General features: G+C 39.5%; 1 protein-coding gene across 7 annotated transcripts in view; it reads right to left on the bottom strand.

Annotated features, from left to right (window-relative positions):
- The window catches only part of PKNOX2 (PBX/knotted 1 homeobox 2), a 104,198-nt gene that overhangs the window by 69,904 nt on the left and 17,996 nt on the right, over window positions 1–16,298 (bottom strand). For 3 of the 7 annotated variants that reach the window (XM_068418185.1, XM_068418186.1, XM_068418187.1), the window contains one exon: window positions 13,585–13,739. The exons of 3 other annotated variants lie outside the window; for them this stretch is intronic. The gene's annotated coding sequence lies outside the window, so the exon portion shown is untranslated. The remainder of the gene's footprint in view (window positions 1–13,584; window positions 13,740–16,298) is intronic. One more of the 7 variants, XM_068418188.1, reaches the window with a different exon arrangement.

The following is a 16,298-nucleotide window of genomic DNA, read 5'->3' as shown; positions in this document are numbered from 1 at the left end:
GCTTTTTATCCCGAATTTCTTGCAAAACACACTGCTAATAATTTTTGTGAAATGGTGATGCTCATTTTCAAGGGATATTCAGCTTTTATCAAAGGCTTCCAGCAACTCCCAATCAACCAAATTCCCCCCCAAAAATCTGTATTTAGTTCCCGAGCTCATAAAAAATTCAGATTTTTGCAGGTTCGGGGGGTTTTTGACATCTGTTTGCATTGGTAAATCAGCTGTCCCCAGTGCAGAATAATTCAGTCCGGCCATGTCCTTTACCCACACTCAAAATAAATAATCCTCATGCTTTGAAATTCAATTAACTGCTTTTTTTTCTCTATAATTTTAATAAAAAGGTGATTTTTCCCCAAAACATCGGATTTTTTATCATTCCCTCAGCATACCTGAGCTACATTTAACCCCCAGAAGTAACTCCAGGACACAGAAAGCTGCAAAAAATGCTGTTTTTCCTCCAAATTTAATAGCGATGCAACAGCTGGAGGGAAAAAACAATCCCCAACCATACGCCCAAATTACTCCCAGTTTCCAAACGGGACAGAAAATAGTTCCTCTGTTGAGGTTTGAAGCCAACGAAGCCACTTTACAACATCTTTCTGCCCCGGGGTGAAGATAAATTAAGCCCCGGGTGTCACTAAAGCCCCGTTCAACGTCGCAACCTACAAAAATATTAATTGCAAAATGGGTTTATAATTATTTTAAGGATGCGGCTCTGGTACAAGGAGATGTGATGCTCTGCAACCGCATCGGGTGGGTTTTTTTCATGCATTTGAGTGCTGTAACATCGCAAGCCGGGGCCGGGGAGGTTTGGCCGCGCGGTTATACGAGCTCTGTGCTTAATGAGGGGCGCTTAATTAAGGTTGGGGAGCGCTGGCTTTGTCAGGAGACCCTGCGTCAAGTCCGCCCTGATTTTTTTTTTTTTGGAGGTGAGCATCCCTGGCCGTCTAGTTGCTCATCCCAGCAAGGTCACATCTGCAATAATTAAAGTATTTCAGCTCATGGGTTGCACCATCAGGGTTGTTTTTTTTTCTCTGCGCCGAAAAAATCCCAACTCATATCCCAAATTATTCCGCTGATCATAGAATCATAGAATGTCAGGGGTTGGAAGGGACCTCTGGAGATCATCGAGTCCAACCCCTCTGCCAGAGCAGGACCAATCTAGGGCAGGTTACACAGGAACGCATCCAGATGGGGCTTGAAAGTCTCCAGGGAAGGAGACTCCACAGCCTCTCTGGGGAGCCTGTTCCAGTGCTCTATAACCCTTACAGGAAAGAAGTTCTTCCTCATGTTGAGGTTGAACTTCCTCTGCTCCAGCTTGCATCCATTGCCCCTTTCCTATCGCAGGGCACAAGTGAAAAGAGGTTGCCCCTTTCCTCTTGACACCCAGCCCTCATCTATTTATCCACATTAATCACATCCCCTCTCAGCCTTCTCTTCTCCAGACTAAAAAGCCCCAGGTCTCTTAACCTTTCCTCATAAGGCAGGTGTTCCAGTCCCTTAATCATCCTTGTTGCCCTCCATTGGACTCTCTCCAGTAGATCTCTGTCCCTCTTGAACTGGGGAGCCCAGAACTGAACGCAATACTCCAGGTGAGGTCTCACCAGGGTAGAGTAGAGGGGGAGGAGGACCTCCCTCCATCTGCTGGACACACTCTTCTTAATGCACCCCAGGACACCATTGGCCTTCTTGGCCACAAGGGCACAGCTGTCCCATGGATAACTTGTTGTCCACCAGGACTCCAAGGTCCTTCTCCACGGAGCTGCTCTCAAGCAGATCGCCTCCTAACCTATACTGGTGCATTTCATTACTCCTTCCCAGGTGCAGGACTCTGCACTTATTCATGTTGAACCTCATTAGGTTCCTCTTTGCCCAGCTCTCCAGTCTGTCCAAATCACGCTGAATGGCTGCCCAGCCTTCAGGTGTATCAGCCAAACCTCCCAGATTCGTACCATCAGCAAATTTGCTGAGAAGACACTCTGTCCCTTCATCAAGGCGTTGATGAAGATCTTGAACAGGACTGGACCCAGCACTGATCCTTGGGTCTCCAGCTGGACTTGGCACCATTGACCACCACTCTTTGGCTCTATTGTGTAGTTAGTTCTTAATCCATCTCACTGTCTGTTCTTCTACCTCACACTTCATGAGCTTGCTCACGAGGATGTTATGGGAAACTGTGTCAAACGCCTTGCTAAGGTCAAGGTAGATCACATCCACTGGTCTCCCTGCATCTACCCATTCAGTCACGACATCATAGAATGCTATCAGGTTAGTCAAGCATGATTTACCCTTGGTAAATCCATGCTGACCACTCCTGACAACCTTCTTCTCTTCCATGTGCTTAGAGATGATCGAGCTGGTGTTCGTGTTCCCAGGGAAGGAAAAGCACATGGAAAAATACGGATGTTCCGAAATTCCTTGGAAATCAGGAGGGCTGAAAGCTTGGAGGGATGCAACCTCCACAAAGCTTGGATGCAAAATAGGATGAGGATGAGGATGTTTGTAAAATAAGGATGAAGGCAACGGCATGCATCCATCCCAGCCCGTCGCCGGATGGCGAAGAGCCCCGAAAGGACAGGGTGAAAATTAGCAAAAGCCATCAACTTAACGAAGTGGAGGTCTGGTGTCATCCCAGCGCTGGGTTAATGGAGCTCTGCAGCAGCAGCTGGCAGCCACCTCTGCGAAAAATGCCAGATTTTGCCCCAAATCAGAGGCTAAAACACACTTGAGGCACAAGGCGAGGACGTAAACGGTCGCATGACATAGCGGCAGGTTGGTGGGTGTTGCTTTTCCCCCTTCTGGGTGCACAAACTCCTGCAAAATCTATTTAAGGGATGATTTTTTGTTGAATTTGCACCACGTCTCAGATGCTTTTGAGGTTTTTTTAATGCATTTTATCTCTTTTTATCTCTTAGAGTGAATAAGGGTGAGTGGCTCCAGGTTGGGGTGGGAATTTCTCACAGCTCCCTGACGGATGCACGGTTCAGTATTTCTATTATTATGTGGAAAGATAAATATATTTACAACGAGAAACCCTTGTTCCTAGGGCAAAAAATTATTATTTAATTTTTTTTTTTTTAATGGGGCAGTTTTTTGGGGGGAGACACTTGACGTGCACAAGACAGAGCTAAAGGAAACCACAGGATGCGGGATGCGACGCTCGGTGAAGAATATATTTCTTCATCCACATTATTCAATTATATCCACCCCATATATATATTACTGGATTATTATATATATGTGTTATATATATGTGTCTTCATCCACATTATCCAATTATATCCATCCAATGAGACGGAGTATTTGATTATTACACATATATTCGAGATATATGTTAGATATATAAATTTCTTCATCCACATTATTCAACTATATCCATCCAATATATATATTACTAGATTATTATATATATATTTTATATATGTGTGTCTTCACCCACATTATCCAATTATATCCATCTAATAGATAATTATTCGATTATTATACATGTAGTAGAGATATATATTAGATATATATACATCTTCATCCACATTATCCAATTATAATCATCCAGTATATATATTATTGGATTATTATGTATATTACATGGATATAATTGGAAAATGTGGATGAAGACATATATGTAATGTCTATATATACAACCATCCGAGAGAGAGAGAGGATATATGGGAGGAGAGAGGATATATGAAGAGTCCATAGATATAAAAAATATATGTATAATATATATTGGATTGATATATTGGATATATTATACTCTCCACATATCCAATTGATACACTATATGGATATAGTAGTATGGATATAATATTATATGGATATAATATATCCAGTGGATACATATAATATATGCAATGGATGGATATAATGTAATCTAGCCAAAATATCCAATACATATATTTTTAATACATTTATATGTAATACCCAATATACACACCCAATATAATCGATCCAACAGAAAAAATATATTAAAAAGAAGGTTCTACAAATAAAAAGAATCCTGAAATAATATCTGCTCAAGGAGTAAGAATAATCCCCAGCCAGCCTTCAAATTCCAATCAAAACCCAATAAAGCTTTGCCTCTACCCCTGGCTGCTGAGCCAATATGTTTGGTAGCAGAAATGGATATTTTATAGCAATAAATAGATCATATTGTATATATAGAGATATAGAGAGAGGAATATGATGATTATTATATAATTTTTATATATTATATATAGTTTATATATAATAATTTATTATTATAAATAATCTATGCTATATAATATACAGCCATGTATAGCCTATCAATGTATTATATTGCTATATATCAAGCATTATATATCGACGTAATATATTGCTTATACCAAGCAATATATGTCTATAATAATTAGGTAATGAAGTTATTTAATTATTTCTAAATATATGCATGCATTATGTTAATATATTATTATATGTTATGTTATATTGCTGTGTAGCATATATTTCTATAATATATAAGTATTTATAGTGATAAATGCAGTATATCACTATATATATAGTAAAAAAAAAAGGGGGAAAAGCCAGTTTTTGCAAGCCAGCAGGAATTTAGATAAAAAGAATTTTAAAAATTTTAAAAATTTGAAAAGAAAAACCAAAAAGGTTCAAGCCTGCATACAGGGAAAACCCACCCACAGCTCGGCGATGCTGCAACACCCACCCATAACATCAACCCAACACCAAAAACACACCCAAACCCCTTCATACCAGTGAAACTTCTCCCGATAAAATAAAAGAAGTTGTTTAAATCTTTTTTTTTTTTTTCCCTTTTTTTTTCACCCACAGAGCTGGAGCTGGGAATCCATTAGCCTTTAATGAAGTGAAACCCTCATCTTGCCGGAGCCACCTCATTTAGCGCAATTGTTTCGCAGCCATTACGGAAAGACAATTACAAGGAAGCGGCGAGAGTAATTGGAAATGCTGGCGGGAGTTGGGCGAAATGATAATAAATAAAAATATTCCCCCTAATAAGCTTGCCAGGAGGGGGGTGGGCTGGAGAAAATCAACATAATTAGAACGGAACCTCGGCGAGGAAAAACAGACAGCGGGGTGGCGAGCGCTCGGCATGGAGAAGGGGAAAAAGTGGCGAAAACTTCCTTTTTTTGCCCTGAAAACAGCAGAAAAAAACATTTTTCCCACCTGGATGAAGCTATCGGGCGTAAAAAATGGTGGGAAAAGGGGGATGTTGCTCATGGGGATGCTCCCCTGCTACCTACCCAAGGTAGCTCCGCGCTGAAATTAAAGGCCCAAAAAGTCGGGTAACACAAATTTCTCTGCAATAGTGATTTTTTTTTTCTTCCTGTGCATGCAAAATGCAATTATTTTAGCAAAAGGCTGTATTTTAATAGTCCTTAAGAATAAAAAAAGCATCACGGATGGGGATTTTGAGGGTATTTTGCTCGGCGAAGAAAGGAAAAAGGGTTAAATCATGTTCAAAACCCCACTCCTAAAATCCCAGCTTTTTCCCCAAAAATAAGCCCTGTGTCCTGCACAAGCACCCCGGCTCTGTCCCCATCCTCATCCCGCCCCGATGTTGCTTCAGCAGCTCCTCCAAAGCGGTCTGCAGTCAAAAAAAAGGCATTTAAATTGGGGTTTTGCACCCAAAAGAGCCATTCAGGCAGAGGTTTGCAGCAAAAAAGGTCCTTCAAGCAAAGGCTTGCACCTAAAAAAGTCCTTAAAACAGGGGTTTGCAGAAAAAAAAGTCCTTAAAAAAGGGGTTTGCACCAAAAAAAAGCCCTTCAAGCAGGGGTTGGCACTCAAAGTCCTTCAAAAAGGGGTTTGCACCCCAAAAAAAGTCATTCAAAAAAGTGTTTGCACCAAAAAAAACCACTTTAAACAGAGGTTTGCAGAAAAAAATCCTTCCAACAGGGGTTTTTCACTTAAAAAAGGCCTTCAGAAAGGGGTTTGCACCAAAAAAGTCCTTCAAAACAGGCGGTTGCACCCAAAAAAGCACTTTAAATCAGGATTTTGCAGGAAAAAAAAGCCCTTCAAAAAAGGGCTTGCACCAAAAAAAGCCCTTCAAAGGGTTTTGCACCCAAAAAAGCACTTTAAACTGGGGTTTGCAGAAAAAAATCCTTCAAACAGGGGTTTTTCACCTAAAAAAGGTCTTCAAAAAGGGGCTGGCACCAAAAAAAAGTCCTTCAAAAAAGTGTTTGCAGCAAAAAGGCCCTTCAAACAGGGGTTTTACACCAAAAAAAGTCCTTTAAATGGGGGTTTGCACCCAAAAAAGCACTATAAACAGGGGTTTGCTTTAAAAAATGTCCTTCAAACAGGGGTTTTCACCTAAAAAAGGCCTTAAAACAGAGAGTTTACACCAAAAAAAGTCCTTTAAACAGGGGTTTGCAGCAAAAAAAGTCCGTCAAAATGGGGTTTGCACCCAAAAACCCGCCCCAGCATCTGCCCTCTCTGCTCCCGTGCTCCGTACACGCAATATTTGCCCCAAAATTTGGCTCTTGCAGGTGACCTCCCCCATCCTATTTTCCTGAAAATAGGTAAAATCCCATGCTGGGAATTATATTTCTTATAATTTCATTCCTATTTTGCAGCAGGTGGGACAAACCAGCGATGCTGGGAGCATCCCAAGGCCTGACCGGGATGCTCCCAAATATAAAATACTCCCCCAAAATAACAAAATATCAGCCCAAATTAATAAACTGCCTCCCCCAATAATAAAATACCCCAAATAAATAATAAAATACGCCCCAAAATAATAAAATATCCCCCAAATAATAAAATACCCCAAATAAATAATAAAATACCACCCCAAATAAACTACCTCACCTCAATAATACCCCAAATAAATAATAAAATACGCCCCAAAATATCAATATCCCCAATTAAATAATAAAATACTCCCAAATAAATAACAAAATACCCCCAAAATAATAAAATACCTCAAATACATCATAAAATACCCCAAATAAATTAAAATTACTCCCCCAAAATAACAACATATCCCCAATTAAATAATAAAATACCCCCAAATAAATAATAAAATACCCCCAAAATAATAAAATACCTCAAATACGTCATAAAATAAACCAAATAAATTAAAAATAGTCCTCCAAAATAATAAATACCCCCAAATAACAAAATACCCCTAAAAATAGTCCCCAAAATAAGAAAATACCCCCAAATAAATAATAAGATACTCCAAATAAATAACAAAATACCCGCAAATAATAAAATAACCCCAAATAAATAATAAAATACCCCCCAAAAAATAAAATACCTCAAATACATCATAAAATACCCCAAAGAAATTAAAAATACTCCCCCTAAATAACAATATACCCCCCAAATAACAAAATACCCCCCCCAAAAATACTAAAATACCCCCAAAATAATAAAATATCCCAAATAAATAACAAAATATCCCAAATAAATAACGAAATATCCCAAATACATAACAAAATACCCCAAATCTCAGCTCCAGCCCTCTGGAGCAAAGGCGACTTTCATTTAAAAACCACACACCATTTTTTTTCGCCTCGCCATTTCCAAACTCCGTTAAGATCATTATCACAGAACGAGATCGGGTGATAAAACATTTTTATTTGCTTTTCTTTCCCTTACGGTGGGATTTTTTCAGCGGTGCATCCCCCCCTCCCAGCTCCCATGGAAGTCAGCTCCTGTTGAGAGTTAATGTTTCGTTAATATATATTTTTTGCGTTAATATATACATTTTTTTTAATTTTAAGTTTCCATATTTCTCCTCCGTCGCCAATTATTTCGTTCTCGAAGGGGTTATCGCAATTCTCCCCGTAACTTTTGTAGTTTTGCTGCCTTCCGTAAGCCACAAGTGATGCTCACGCCGCAATCCCATGTTTTTAAATAATATTAAATAATAGTAAATAGCATTAAATGCTACTAAATATTATTAGATCTTATTAATTATTAATCATTATTAAATATTATTAATCATTATTAAATGCTATTAGTCATTATTAAATATTATTAAATATCCTGCAAAGCTGCATGCACAAATATTTAGGAGCTGCAAAACACCTCCACTAGCGAGCTGGGATACTGTGGAGCGAGCAGAGCCCTGCTGGGAAGGTGGCAGGCAAAGCTCACGCAAATTTGGGGGAAATTGGGCTATTTTGGGGCTTTTTAGTTCACTGGTGGTAGAGGAGGGAAGAGGCAGGCAGTTGTGGGGCTTGCTGGGAGCGTGCGTGGGAGAGTGCATGGAGCGAGCAGGGGACCGTGCATGGGAGGATGAATGGGAGCTGGAGGTGTGTAAGGAAGTGTGCAGGGAGTGTGTAGGGAGTGAGCAGGGGACCATACATGGGAGGACAAATGGGAGTTGGAGATGTGCAAGGAAGCGTGCAGGGAGTGTGTAGGGAGCGTGCAGAGAGCGTGCAAGGGAACATACCAGGGAGGATGAAGGGGAACTGGAGGTCTGCAAGGGAGCACACGGGGAGCGTGTAGGGAGCGAGCAGGGGAACATACATGGGAGGATGAATGGGAGCTGGAGGTGTGCAAAGAAGAGTGCGAAGCATGCAGGGAGTGTGTAGGGAGTGTGCAGAGGAACACACATGGGAGGAAGAACAGGAGCTTGAGGTGTGCAAAAAAGCATGCGGGGAGCATGTAGGAAGTGTGTAGGGAGCGAGTAGGGGAACATACATGGGAGGATGAATGGAAGCTGGAGATGTGTAAGGAAGTGTGCAAGGAAGTGTGTAGGGAGTGTGCAGAGGAACACACATGGGAAGATGAACAGGAGCTTGAGGTGTGCAAAAAAGCATGCGGGGAGCGTGTAGGGAGGGTGTAGGGAGCGAGCAGGGGAACATACATGGGAGGATAAATGGGAGCTGAAGGTGTGCAAAGAAGCATGCGGGGAGCGTGTAGGGAGGGTGTAGGAAGCGAGCAGGGGAACGTACATGGGAGGATAAATGGGAGGTGGAGGTGTGCAGGGAAGCGTGCAGGGAGTGTGCAGGGAGTGAGTAGGGGAACATACATGGAAGGATGAACGGGAGCTGGAGGTGTGCAACAAAGTGTGCAGGGAGTGTGTAGGGATCAAGCAGGGGACCATACATGGGAAGATGAACAGGAGCTGGAGATGTGCAAGGAAGCATGCAGGGAGCGTACAGGGAGTGTGCAGAGGAACACACATGGGAGGATGAACAGGAGCTTGAGGTGTGCAAAGAAGCATGCGGGGAGCGTGTAGGGAGGGTGTAGGAAGCGAGCAGGGGAACGTACATGGGAGGATAAATGGGAGGTGGAGGTGTGCAAGGAAGCGTGCAGGGAGTGTGCAGGGAGTGAGTAGGGGAACATACATGGGAGGATGAACAGGAGCTTGAGGTGTGCAAGGGAGCGCGCAAGAAGCGTGCAGGGAGCGTGTAGGGAGTGAGCAGGGCAACATATATGGGAGGATGAATGGGAGATGGAGGTGTGCAAGGAAGCGTGCACAGGAGCTGGGAACGTGCATGGGAGAGAGCCAAGAAACATGCCTGGGGGCTTACAAGAAGCGTACATGGAGCATGCGTGGAAGATGGGATAATAATAATAATTATTATTATTAATATTATTATTAATTATTATTAATTTTTTTCATGATTTTGGGTTAATTTGGAGCGAATCAGCGCCGCTGCTGTCGGTGCACTGGGCTATCAGCTCCCAGCAAGGCACATGTGAACTGGTATAATGTGAAAGAGGTTGTGCAATAATACATATATACATATATATAAATATGTAAATATATATAAAATATGCAAATATATATAATATATACAGTTATACATACATTTACATAGCTATGATTCTATGATATTATATATAACTGTATATTTATTATATATAACTGTATATTTATTCTATATATTATATAATATATTTATCTATATTACCTATATTATCTGTAGTATATGGTTTCCTATATTATATATATTATAAATATACAGACTTAATAGAGTTTATTTCATATATATACACACTACATAATTATATATTATCTATGTTACCTATATTATCTATTATGTATAATAGAGGTCATATAGTTTATTATATATAATATATACTATATTACATATAACATATCTATGTTATATGTAATATAGTATATTTAGTAATATAGATAATAGTAATATAGATATATGGATTATATATTATCAATATATATTATCAATATATATCTATATTATCTCTATATTATATATGATGAATATACAGTTAATATAGTTTACTCTAGATGTCCACTATTCGATATAGATAATATAGTTAATATAGCTAATATAGATGATGTAGATTTTATATTATATATATAATTATATAATATATAAAATTATGTATAATGTATTATATATATAATTATATATTATTATAATATATACAGTTAATAGAGTTTATACTAGATATACACTGTATAATATACATAATATAGATGATGTAGATAATATAGACGATGTAGTTAGTTTATTATATATAGAATTATATGATATATATATGTATACAGAGTTAATATAGTTTTTTCTAGATATACACTGTATAATATAGATAATATAAATGATGTAGATAATATAGGTGATGTAGATAGTATATTATATATTTTGCAACGCGAACCCACCTCCTAATTTCCCACTGAGCCTGAAACAATCTTATTTTATGGAACTTCCATACATATATTTTTTATATATTTTTATATACACATACACACAGACAATGCAAACATCTATATATAAAAAATATAACTATCACATATGGGCTGAACTGGTTATAATACATATAATATATAAGATATAAGGTATAAGATATAACACATAAGATACATAAGATTTGATAAATACAATATATATGATATATAATATATAAGGTATAAGGTATAAGATATATAAGATTTGATATATACTATATATATAATATAGTATATAATATATAATGTGTAATATATAATATGTATCAGATATATAAGATTTGATATATACTATATATAATATAGTATATAATATATAATGTGTAATATTTAATATGTATCAGATATATAAGATTTGATATATAACATATAGTATATGGTATATAATATGCAATATACAAGGTATAAGGTACAAGATATGTAAGATTTCATATAAGATATTAGATAGCAGATATATTTTATATATTATATGTATATATTCTATATTATATTCTACATTATTCGATATCTCAGTTGAGATATAGTGAGAAATAATAATATTTGAGATGTTTGAGAATATTTCATTTACAGGGATCTATTCCAGTCCAGTCTATTCTATTTAATCCGAAGTGAATTTGCTCAGAGTTTCCCACGGAGGACAGTGGAAAAAGGGATTTTTAGGAGAAAAAACAGCGCTGCGATATAGAGATGCGTGACTTCGGATCGAACGAGACTCTCCTGAATTTGCAAGAATTTCCTTCCTGAATTTCCGGAATTCATTTTCCTGAATGTCATTAATTCATTTTCCTGAATTTCCTGATTTTTCTGAATTAATTTTCCTGAATTTCCTAAATTTCCTGAATTTCCTTAATTTCCTGGACTAATTTTCCTGAATTTCCTAAGATTCCTGAATTTCCTGAATTAATTTTCCTGAATTTCCTGGATTTCCTGAATTTCCTGGACTAATTTTCCTGAATTTCCTAAGATTCCTGAATTTTCTGAATTCATTTTCCTGAATTTCCTGGATTTCCTGAATTTCCTGAATTCATTTTCCTGAATTTCCTGGATTTCCTGAATTTCCTGGACTAATTTTCCTGAATTTCCCAATGTTTCTGAATTAATTTTCCCGAATTTCCTAAATTTCCTGAATTAATTTTCCTGAATTTCATGAATTAATTTTCCTGAATGTCCTGAATTAATTTCCCTGAAATTCCTGATTTTTCTGAATTAATTTACCTGAATTTCCTAAATTTCCTGAATTTCCTGAATTAATTTTCCTGAATTTCCTGGATTTCCTTAATTTCCTGGACTAATTTTCCTGAATTTCCTAAAATTCCTGAATTTCCTGAATACATTTTCCTGAATTTCCCCATTTTGTCGGATTTTGCCATCCTGTCCCTGTGCCTCTTCGGAGAAAACCCAGTTTCTCCTTCAATAAATCCCCCTTTTGCTGCAACACCCCAAATCCCTGATGCCAAACTTTGGGGCTATTTTAAACCCTCTAAACCCCCCCTCTAATTTTTCCCAATAAATTCACCCCAGAGAAGCCAAAACCTCCCTAAAATTCAATTTACAACCAGAAATATGGGTATTTTTTTGCAGCACGACCATCCCACTACGCGGCCGCGCCGGAGCAAGTAGGAGGATGCGGGGAGCAACGCCCCTATATTTTCCAGGGATGAAAAAGCCTTTTTAGGGTTGCAAAAATTAATTAATTTAATTAATGCTGAGACGACATTCACATCCCGCAATCCCTGTGGGGTTTTTATTTTTTTTTCGCGGTACCAAACATCCCCCCCGCCCCCATCTCATCCTGCAGGGAGAAGCGCACCGCCCGAAAGGAGATTTAATTAGCGAAAATCTCGTTAGGCAAACGAAATTATCCGTAAGACAATACTCCTCCGGACAGGGGGTACGATTAAACAAAGCCATTAATTGAGACTGGCGCTCCAAGAGTCATCTTGGCTCCAGGATTTGGAGGGGGATTTTTTTTTTTTAGGGGGGATGTTAATGGTAAGACCCCTCCGCGCTCGCCGAAAAGCCCTCGAGCATCTCATCAGCGCGCCTTGATTGCACCATGCAAATTGCGAGCCCGTAATTCGGCTTTTTCGTTGAATCACCCCCAAAAAATAGGAAAAAATAGATATTTTGGAGGCGAGCGCGCAGGAAATGCCCAAATTTACGTGCGGGATTGGACTGGTACCCACCTCAACCGCGCGTCCGCATCACACCGCTGAGCACCAAGTGATGCAAACGCTATTTTTTAAAGTTATTTTAAGGTATTTTGGCATAATTTCAATCTCTGCCTCAAGTTTTTTATACTCTAAGGCTGCAGGCGTGTTCACACTGGTCCCTAATGACACCCCGAGCGCGGCGGCAGCCACGTGTCGTAACGCTAACTGCGTTCGTTTAGCCAGCACGGCACTGTAGGGAAAGCTAAAATAGCTGCTAGCACAAGCTGCTGGATTTAATAATTCCTTGTGATTTAAAATCGGGAGGTTATAACAACCCGGCTGGAGAAGAGGAGAAGAAAAACGCCGCCGTTCTTTTAACCTTTCGCTTTCTTAATATATTATGGAGCGACCTATAAAAAGCATCAATTTAAGGCAAGAGAAGCCTTCCCTTTTCCAGGGAGCGCTTCAGGATCCCTTAAAAAATGAGGGGAAAAAAGCAAAAAATATAAAATACACAATCAGTGAATGCTCAGAAGTTTTTTTATAATATATATATATTTATATATATATATATATATATATGTATCTTGCTCAAGAGGAATCGCTGGGGACCTCACGCCGCTGCCACCCAAGCAGCATCCTCCGTCTCCAATTTTTAGCATCCCTAAAACGATGCTTTTTCTCCCCCTTCCCAAGAGCCGCGTGGAGGAAAGACGCGATATCGCCATCACCGAGCCAAAAAATGGGGGAATTTGGGGTTTTTTAGGCGCGGTGGGAAGATGAACTCACCGAAAACAAGGTAGGGATGAGTCGGGTACCGGGAGGAGCGAGATGATGGAGCGGAGTGACGATGGATGCTGGAGGAATGACCCAACTGGTGATGAATGACCCAAATGATTAAGAAATCCCAATGAAATCCCAATTAAATCCAGGCTGGCAGAGCCCTGTGACCACAGGAGAGAGTTTGTGAACACCCTCATCAACAGCACCCTCTAATTTGGGGCGTATTTGGCCTGAAAATCCCTCTTTGAGGGATTTTCCCTCTTTGCTCCCGAATAAAATACCCCAGTGAAGTATCACAGAATAGAGAAATTATAGGGAATCACAGAGCCCCAAAGCACGGAACAAATTCCCCATTATACATGGGGAATATATATATATATATTGGGGAATATTATATAATGTTATATATTATGTTATATTATATTCCCCAATATATTATATACCCCAATATATTATATTCCCCAATATATTCTGTCAATATATTCCCCAATATTATATATATAAAAATATATCTCTTATATATATTATATTCCCCAATATATATATAAATATAGGTAATATAACACAATATTATGTAATATTCCACATAGATATACACTGGGGAATATATATTATATAATATATATTTTATATTATATATTATATACTATATAGATATAATATATATTCCTCAATACTAATTTTTCCCAAATTCCCCAATATATACATTCCCCAATATATTCCTCCAATATATTCTGTCAATATATTCCCCAATATTATATATTAATTTATATATATTTTTAATATTCCCCAATATATACATTCCCCAATATATTCCCCTATATTATATATGTAGATATAATATATATTCTCCAATATTAATTTTTCCCAAATTCCCCAAGATATATATCAGGGAATATTCCCTGATATATTCCCCAATATATTGCCCAATATTATATATTAATTTATATATATATTTAATATTCCCCAATATATACAGGGAATATATACATATATAAATCGCCCCATTTTCACTAAACAGCACAAAAACGCCCCAATTTGCCCGCCCTTAACTTAGAAGCAACTCAGCAGCTGCAATTAATGCAATTATTGGGATTTTGGGGGCAATATCCATCAATTTTTCCACCTTTCGGGCTCAACTCGCTGCCATCCGATTTCTGCGGATTTATTTAAAACCTATAAATCAGATTTTGCAGAAAAGTTCCATTTTTAATGAAAAACCATCGACGGGCACGAGGCGCGGGTGGGAATTACGGACTTCGCGCATCAAATGCATTGATAAATTCGTTTGCGGATTTTTTGGGGGAAATTTGGGGAATTTTAATGCAAAAAAGTGAGATCGAGGTTGCTGGGTCTTGAATTTGGGTGCCCTGAAAGGGTCTTTGCTAATTTGGGTGCCCTGCAAAGGTCTTTCATCTGGGTGCACTATGAGAACCTTTGCAATTTTGGGTGCCCTGAAGGGTCTTTGCTGATCTGGGTACCACCCCATGGTCTTTGCTAATTAGGGTCTTTAATTTGGGTGCCCTCAGAGCATCTTTGCTAATTAGGGTGCCATCCCATGGTATTTGCTGATTTGGGTGCCCTACAAAGATCATTGTTCTTTGGGTGCCCTGCTGGGGTCTTTAATTTGGGTGCTCTGAGAGCATCTTTGCTAATTAGGGTGCCTTGCAAGGGTCTTTGCTGATCTGGGTACCACCACATAGTCTTTGCTCATTAGGGTGCCCTGCAAGGGTCTTTGCTAATTAGGGTGCCCTACAAGGGTCTTTGATGATTTGGGTGCCCCGTTGGGATTGTCACTAATTTGGTTGCCCTGCTGAGGTCGTTCATTTGGGTGCCTGGTGAGCATCTTTGCTGATGTGGGTGCCCTGCAAAGGTCTCTAATTTGGGTGCCCTGCAAAGGTCTTTAATTTGGGTGCCCTGCAAGGGTCTTTGCTCATTTGGGTGCTCTACAAGGATTGTTGCTAATTTGGGTGCCCTGAAACCATCTTTGCTCATTTGGCTGCCCTGCAAGGGTCTTTGCTGATCTGGGTACTACCCCATAGTCTTTGCTAACTAGGGTCTTTAATTTGGGTGCCCTCAGAGCATCTCTTGCTCATTAGGGTGCCCTGAAGGGTCTTTACTGATTTGGGTGCACTACAAGGATCGTTGTTAATTTGGGTGCTCTGCTGGGGTCTTTAATTTGGGTACTCTGAGAGCATCTTTGCTAATTAGGGTGCCTTGCAAGGGTCTTTGCTGATCTGGGTACCATCCCATGGTTTTTGCTCATTAGGGTGCCCTGCTGAGGTCTTTCATTTGGGTGCCCTGCATGGATCTCTGCTCAACAAGACACTACGGAGGCGACATCTACTCCTGCCTCGGTCCTAAACCCACCGCGGGCGAGCACGGTGCTGGGCAGGACGCCGGCCGCATCCATCCTTCAACCACAGGCATTTCGAGGTGCTCGTAGCCATCGGAGCATCCCGAGATCCTCATCCTCAGCCCCCCCCGCTCTGCGTTAACAGCTCGTCTTTTGCTAATTGTAGAAACCTAATGGGGGAAGGCGCTGGCGGGGAGGAGGGGGGAAAAAAAGGGTAATGGCCACGAGGCCAGCAATAAACCAAACCTAATGGCGCGTGGGAAGAAATCATGTCCACTTAAGCCCAGCTTTGCAACTCTAATAGAATAATGGAATAGCGACGGGGGGTTCGGTGTACGCGGGGGGTGCTCCCAGCTCTGCCCGA

This window comes from Nyctibius grandis, chromosome 25 (assembly GCF_013368605.1).
Source record: "Nyctibius grandis isolate bNycGra1 chromosome 25, bNycGra1.pri, whole genome shotgun sequence".
NCBI lineage: Eukaryota > Metazoa > Chordata > Aves > Nyctibiiformes > Nyctibiidae > Nyctibius > Nyctibius grandis.
This window is presented reverse-complemented; position numbering and strand designations above follow the sequence as displayed.